A 7,500-nucleotide genomic window follows, 5' to 3' on the forward strand; every position below is an offset into this window, starting at 1 on the left:
GTGCGTGCGCCAAAGCCTCTGGATAAAAGAAAAAAAAAAAATATATATATATATATATATAAATACACATTTTTGTTTTCTAATTTTTTTTTTTAATTAATTTTACATGTGGTAAGTATGCATGACTTATACCATCCTTTGTATTGATTTATTTGGGTCGTGTCTTTTTTTTCCACATTATTAGCCTTCTTGTTCTCCTCCTCCTCCTCCTGCTTATCATTATTGTAGAAATGTTTTCCTTTTTCTTTTTTTCCTCTTTCTTTCTAAGCTTTTAGTTTCCACCAGAGTGTCGAACCGAATTTTTTATTGGTTTGCTTCGATTTGCGGGAGCACAAAAGTAATGTAGGACATTAAAATAGCACAACGAATAGAAGAACAAGAGGTATACAGGACAGGCGCTGATGTTGAACTAGTTTCATTCAGGAAAAGTGAACATGTATATACACACGACAGGCAAAGCAGCACATATTCTTAAGGGTAGAAGATATTTGAGCTGGGATGCTGGTGTCTCCCAGCACGATCAAACCATCCGGGGCTATTGCCGCCTTCTCGGCTGCCCTCGGCACTTATCGTGAATAAAAGCTATATATGTATGTTTACTTTTCCTGGATAAAACTAGTTGAAAGTGAGTGCCTGTCCTGTATACTCCTTGTCCTCGTCTTTTTTGCGCTATTTTATATATTTTACTAAGATGAACCAACAGCGTACCGTATTAAAAAGAAAAAGAAGAAGCTATAGTTATATTATATTTACCTGGTGCTTCTTTTCGTAATAGGCACTATTTCAAGAGTGCAAACGGGTATCTTTCCATTCATTTGTAGGGTTCGCTTATTTTCAGGTGCCGAGAAATAAATTGCTTTATTTAAATTTGATGGAGCAGTAAATGACAAGCTACATACATATCTGTCTTTCCTTGTTTTTTTTTTTTTTTGTTATATTTTAGCCTGAATTTAAAAGTTATCAGTCTGTTGGGTCGCCTAAAATACAGGTGATTGGCATTTGAGGTTTTTTTCTTTACAAGATAATGGTTGATTCAATTTAGCAAGTAAGCATCAATTGTGCTACTTTTTTTTCCTTCATCTTAAATAGAGCTAAGCAATCAACTCGACATGACGGCTACTTAATTTGTCGCTTTCTTACCGCCTGTTTTCCGAAACTGTGTGCTTTCTTTTCGTCGTCATCGACTTTGGGCTGCCGCTCCAAGTCCATAGAGCCTTTTTTTTTTTAGCTATCCCTGCCGTACACCCTTGTACTTCTATTCATCGTCAGACTAATAGACAGTTATATTTTCTTCCGTACAGTTCCAAGTTGGCGGGTCAGTTTCGCTTCGGCTGAAACTAACTCCTCGGTTCCGGTTTTTCGTTCGCTTCGGTTTTCGGTTCGACACTCTGGTCTTCACCGTGCATGGCACCCCCCCCCTTCCTTCCTTCCTTCCCTCCCTCCCTCCCTCCCTCCCTCTCTCCCCTCTTCTCCTCCCTGCAAGAAAACAAACTGTCGTTTCGAAATGTTTTCTTACTTGAACTGTGAAGGTTTTCAAGTGCATTTACTTTCCTCCTTTATTGAGCGCACAATTCTAGAGTGGAACTTCCCTTCTGACATTGCAATAAAGTTTCCTGCACAAGGAAGAAAAACCTGCCATTTGACCTCCCTTGTGTGTGCAAAGTGTCAATGTTCCTATATTATGCTTGAACATGGTCTTTTTGTCTTCCTATTTGTCGCAGAAATCATGTATGTGTATGTATGTATGTATATATATATATATACCAATATCGCACTTTATGGATTAATCTTGCACGACCTGTGAAAACCACGTATCTCTGGCTTTCCTGACGTTCGATTTTCGAGCAATTTATGAAGCTAGCTTGGGGAGATTGATTTCGCTCGTAAACAATTCGAGGCGCGAGGACGGGCACGTACGAACGCCTACGTAGTCGGGACGGTAAACAAAACTTACACAAATTAAAATCCTGCGCAGATAATAAAAGAAAGAGCAACAAAAAAGTATGGGCGTCTTTCTTTACTAATTTCTTTTTTTTTTTTTTCTTTTTTAGGATTGTAAGCGGACGGGCTTCTTAAACGATACCAAAAAGCGAGACACAATTTGACAAACGGGTCACGTCACAAGAAAGAAAATCCCACATCCTCAAGCATGTAAAAAATGCACGCAATATCTACAGTACTGGAATTTGAAGCGCTGCCAATCTCGCGTGCACTAGCCCAAATCGCCTTGCTCCCGCTCACGTCAAAGCGACACAGACCTCGTCGGAAAGGTACGCTTTCTGACGCGGTCAACCGGTAAAAACACTATATATTGTAAAATTCTGTACTTTGGACGTGATTAATTCAGACTGCTTTGCGGCTAACTAAGCGCGCGTTCTTTCCCAATGAAACGAAAGAGCGAGATTAGAAATAGAGGAAATAATTCCCGTGAAAAGAAAGAAATTCGTCTCTTATTGAGCTTGGCAGTAAAGCACGCGACATCTCCAGTATTCCGTTTGAAAGCGCTGCCCGTCGCAAGTGCAGTAGTGTACATTGTTCGGCTCTCGCCCAGTTGAAAGCGCCAGAAAGCCCGTGTCGCCTCGCGACACGGGTAACCGCTAGAAAACACGCACATTTTAAAGTCGCGTGTTTTGCACTTGATTCCTCGGAAGTACTTTGTGGGAGACGAAGCGGGCGTTCCATGCCAAGGACACGGAAGAGAGAGATTAGAAATAGAGCGAACAATTCGCGTGAAAAGAATAATATTTGTCTCCTATCAAACTTGCCAGAAAAGTAAGCGAGATTTCCAGTATTCCGTTTGAAAGCGCTGCCCGTCGCAAGTGCAGTAGTGTACAGTGTTCGGCTCTCGCCCAGTTGAAAGCGCCAGAAAGCACGTGTCCCCTCGCGACACGGGTAACCGCTAGAAAACACGCACATTTTAAAGTCGCGTGATTTGCACTTGATTCCTCGGAAGTACTTTGTGGGAGACGAAGCGGGCGTTCCATGCCAAGGACACGGAAGAGAGAGATTAGAAATAGAGCGAACAATTCGCGTGAAAAGAATAATATTTGTCTCCTATCAAACTTGCCAGAAAAGTAAGCGAGATTTCCAGTATTCCGTTTGAAAGCGCTGCCCGTCGCAAGTGCAGTAGGGTAAATTGTTCGGCTCTCGCCCAGTTGAAAGCGCCAGAAAGCCCGTGTCGCCTGGCGACACGGGTAACCGCTAGAAAACACGCACATTTTAAAGTCGCGTGATTTGCACTTGATTCCTCGGAAGTACTATGTGGGAGACGAAGCGGGCGTTCCATGCCAAGGACACGGAAGAGAGAGATTAGAAATAGAGCGAACAATTCGCGTGAAAAGAATAATATTTGTCTCCTATCAAACTTGCCAGAAGAGTAAGCGAGATTTCCAGTATTCCGTTTGAAAGCGCTGCCCGTCGCAAGTGCAGTAGGGTAAATTGTTCGGCTCTCGCCCAGTTGAAAGCGCCAGAAAGCCCGTGTCGCAAAGCGACACGGGTAACCGCTAGAAAACACGCATCTTTTTCTTTTGTTAATCCCGTGCTTCTCACTTCGTTCCTTGAGAGGACTTTGTTGGGAACTAAGTGGCGGGGCCTTCCAAACGAAACCAATGGTAGAAACAATGAAGTGAGCAAAGAAGAGTAGTGTAAAGAAAGAAAATTGCCTAATATGAAGCCTGCCGTAAACACGCGCGATACCGCGAGCATTCGGATTAAAAGCAGTGACAATCTCACTTACTATAGCGCTCATTGTTCGGCTCTGACACAATTCAAAACGCATGAAACGCCCCGTGTAAATATTGGTTTACTTTGTAATAACAAAGTCGATAAACTTTCTGTTGACCATGTTAACATGAACTGAAAGTCGAAAAGAAGTAATCAGAGTCAAGCAGGGGTCAGCACGTTTTTAATAAAAAGCGAGAAATAATTTTTTTTTATAGGGGTAGGATGTATGTACGTATGTATGTATACATAGAGGCAGACAGGAAAAAAAGAACATTTATATATATATATATATATACACACAAACATACATACATACATACATATATATATATATATATATATATAAGGAGAGAGAGAGGGGAAAAAAATAAGAAAGAAAGAAGGACAAATAAATGATACTGAATAACGAGGAGCCACATAAGTGAGAGACAGTAAGTCAGTCAGTCAGTCACCGAAACTGATAACCACAAACTATGTACAGAATGCTCTTGAAGGATCTTCTTTATACTTATCGGTGCTATTATGTGGAGGTGGGGTCTGTCGAGCGTTCGATTGGTGCGAGCGGCGTCTGACGACGTCGCCGACGCCTTTCGTCGCCGTCTCGGCCGCTGCCTCCGCCGCATGGTCGTTACAGCAAGGTACCTGCGATCTCTGGCGTCTGCCGTTGGGGTCGGTTCTCGGGTGCACCTGTGTCTTGAAAACGAATGCGAGAGGAGGGTGTTTCGGAGCGTCCGCGCTAACCGAACGGTGTGAAATGACGAGTGCGTTCTGACCGAAGGCCGGGGTGCGTCCTCGCGTCCTCACGGGACCTGAAAGCTCGGCAACGCTGCGAAGGCGTCGTCAATGATTTTTTTGGCGTACGACTTTCTGTTGCTACGACGAGAAAGAAATTTATGCGCTTCTTGCCGCGTCGGTACCGACCTCGGTCGGGGATATTCCGGCTGCGCGCTCGAACGTGCTTCATTTCTTCTTGGATTTGGAAGTAATTCCTAAGCGTTGTGTGTGTTTGCGGTTCGTAAGGGGCGCCTGACGGTGGCCCCGCGTCCGCGCGTTGGTAGGGTTTTGGGCGACCCACCACGAAAAGATTACCTGGTTGATCCTGCCAGTAGTCATATGCTTGTCTCAAAGATTAAGCCATGCATGTCTAAGTACATGCCGAAACAAGGCGAAACCGCGAATGGCTCATTAAATCAGTTATGGTTCCTTAGATCGTTTCTTCCTACTTGGATAACTGTGGCAATTCTAGAGCTAATACATGCAGTGAGCCCGAAGCCCCTCGGGGCGACGGGTGCTTCTATTAGACCAAGATCAATCGGGCTTCGGTCCGTTTTGTGTGGTGACTCTGGATAACTTTGTGCTGATCGCACGGCCACGAGCCGGCGACGTTTCTTTCAAGTGTCTGCCTTATCAACTGTCGATGGTAGGTTATGCGCCTACCATGGTTGTTACGGGTAACGGAGAATCAGGGTTCGATTCCGGAGAGGGAGCCTGAGAAACGGCTACCACATCCAAGGAAGGCAGCAGGCGCGCAAATTACCCACTCCCGGCACGGGGAGGTAGTGACGAAAAATAACAATACGGGACTCTTTTGAGGCCCCGTAATTGAAATGAGTACACACTAAATCCTTTAACGAGGATCCATTGGAGGGCAAGTCTGGTGCCAGCAGCCGCGGTAATTCCAGCTCCAATAGCGTATACTAAAGTTGCTGCGGTTAAAAAGCTCGTAGTTGGATCTCAGTTACAGGCGGGAAGTGCCTGGACTCCACGTTACGGCCCGTGCTGAACATCATGCCTGTCGTGGCTTGGTTCCCTTCATCAGGTGCCTTGCTTTGGCCGGCGCGTTTACTTTGAAAAAATTAGAGTGCTCAACGCAGGCGATTCGCCTGAATAACAGTGCATGGAATAATAGAACAAGATCCTGTTTCTGTTCTGTTGGTTTTTGGAATACAGGATAATGATTAAGAGGGACAGACGGGGGCATTCGTATTGCGGCGCTAGAGGTGAAATTCTTGGACCGTCGCAAGACGAACTACTGCGAAAGCATTTGCCAAGAATGTTTTCATTGATCAAGAACGAAAGTTAGAGGTTCGAAGGCGATCAGATACCGCCCTAGTTCTAACCATAAACGATGCCAACCAGCGATCCGCCTGAGTTACTCAAATGACTCGGCGGGCAGCTTCCGGGAAACCAAAGTATTTGGGTTCCGGGGGAAGTATGGTTGCAAAGCTGAAACTTAAAGGAATTGACGGAAGGGCACCACCAGGAGTGGAGCCTGCGGCTTAATTTGACTCAACACGGGAAAACTTACCCGGCCCGGACACTGGGAGGATTGACAGATTGAGAGCTCTTTCTTGATTCGGTGGATGGTGGTGCATGGCCGTTCTTAGTTGGTGGAGCGATTTGTCTGGTTAATTCCGATAAGGAACGAGACTCTAGCCTATTAAATAGGTGCGTGGTTCTCTGCACCTTGCACCCTTCTTAGAGGGACAAGCGGCTCCTAGCCGCACGAAACAGAGCAATAACAGGTCTGTGATGCCCTTAGATGTCCGGGGCCGCACGCGCGCTACACTGAAGGAAGCAGCGTGTTTTTATCCCTGTCTGTAAAGACTGGGTAACCCGTGGAACCTCCTTCGTGATTGGGATAGGGGCTTGCAATTGTTCCCCTTGAACGAGGAATTCCCAGTAAGCGCGAGTCATAAGCTCGCGTTGATTACGTCCCTGTCCTTTGTACACACCGCCCGTTGCTACTACCGATTGAATGATTTAGTGAGGTCTTCGGACCGATACCCGGAGCGGCCTTTCGGTTGCGCCGGTGTGTTGGAAAGATGACCAAACTTGATCATTTAGAGGAAGTAAAAGTCGTAACAAGGTTTCCGTAGGTGAACCTGCGGAAGGATCATTACCGGATGTTATTTGGCATCGTTTTGTCTTCTTCCTCTTGTACGGGGAATGGACTCGTTGTGCGAATTTATCTGGCGCCGATCCCGACCAAGCTTGGATGCCGTCGGGACGGCACAAAAAAAAACAACTGTGGTTCGGATGTGCCTTTTTCTTTGGGTGGCCTCCGTTCCTTTCGATGATGTGCCCAGCGGGAGCCCTCTGCTGCCTCGATTGAGAGGAGATTTCAAGTGCACCGGGACAATCCGCGGGTTACAAAAGGCGCATCGCCCCCTTTTTCGTCTCTTCTCGAGGATCGCCCTTTTGTTTTGATTAACGAAGAGGCGTTTGAGAAGAAGCTTTTTTTTGCGCTTTCGAGATGGCATGGGATGTGCCGGGCGCGAAAAAAAAACAACAACTTGTGTTTTGTCGTACTGATTGAAAAATCCAAAAACACGACTCTAAGCGGTGGATCACTCGGTTCTCGGGTCGATGAAGAACGCAGCCAGCTGCGAGACTTGGTGTATTGCAGGACACACTGAGCACTTACTCTTTGAACGCACATTGCGGCCTCGGGCCTTCCCGTGGCTTCGTCTGTGTGAGGGTCGGATCATATATCAAGAGAGGAGAATTATTTTTCTACCTCGTTTTGACTGTGTCGGATCGTGGGCAGCACGCAGTTTTATGCTTTCTTGCGTTGCGTTTTCTTTGAGCAAATGCACGAGTGGTGCGATTGCACGCGTGCGCTTTACCAGTCCTCCGCCTCCTACGAGTTTTTATCGAACACTGCATGGGAAAACGAAACTCGATGGATACCGTTTGTGGAAAATCCCGTACCAAAAAAATCTTTCGCACGTTGAACGGCGCTGTGACGTCGGTGCGTTAGAAACGGAGATTTGA

The 7,500-nt window shown here is 45.9% G+C and overlaps 2 non-coding genes across 2 annotated transcripts; both read left to right on the top strand.

The window, feature by feature from the left end:
• The first annotated feature begins 4,809 nt into the window (after positions 1–4,809).
• Positions 4,810–6,625, top strand: LOC120845629. Its single transcript, XR_005716831.1, has one exon. It is a non-coding gene; the product is annotated as a small subunit ribosomal RNA (ribosomal RNA).
• Positions 6,626–7,057: 432 nt separating this feature from the next.
• On the top strand, positions 7,058–7,208 carry LOC120845535. The gene has a single exon (XR_005716737.1). It is a non-coding gene; the product is annotated as a 5.8S ribosomal RNA (ribosomal RNA).
• The last annotated feature ends 292 nt before the right edge of the window (positions 7,209–7,500 follow it).

Source organism: Ixodes scapularis, unplaced genomic scaffold, assembly GCF_016920785.2.
Source record: "Ixodes scapularis isolate PalLabHiFi unplaced genomic scaffold, ASM1692078v2 ptg001158l_1___fragment_3__unscaffolded, whole genome shotgun sequence".
NCBI lineage: Eukaryota > Metazoa > Arthropoda > Arachnida > Ixodida > Ixodidae > Ixodes > Ixodes scapularis.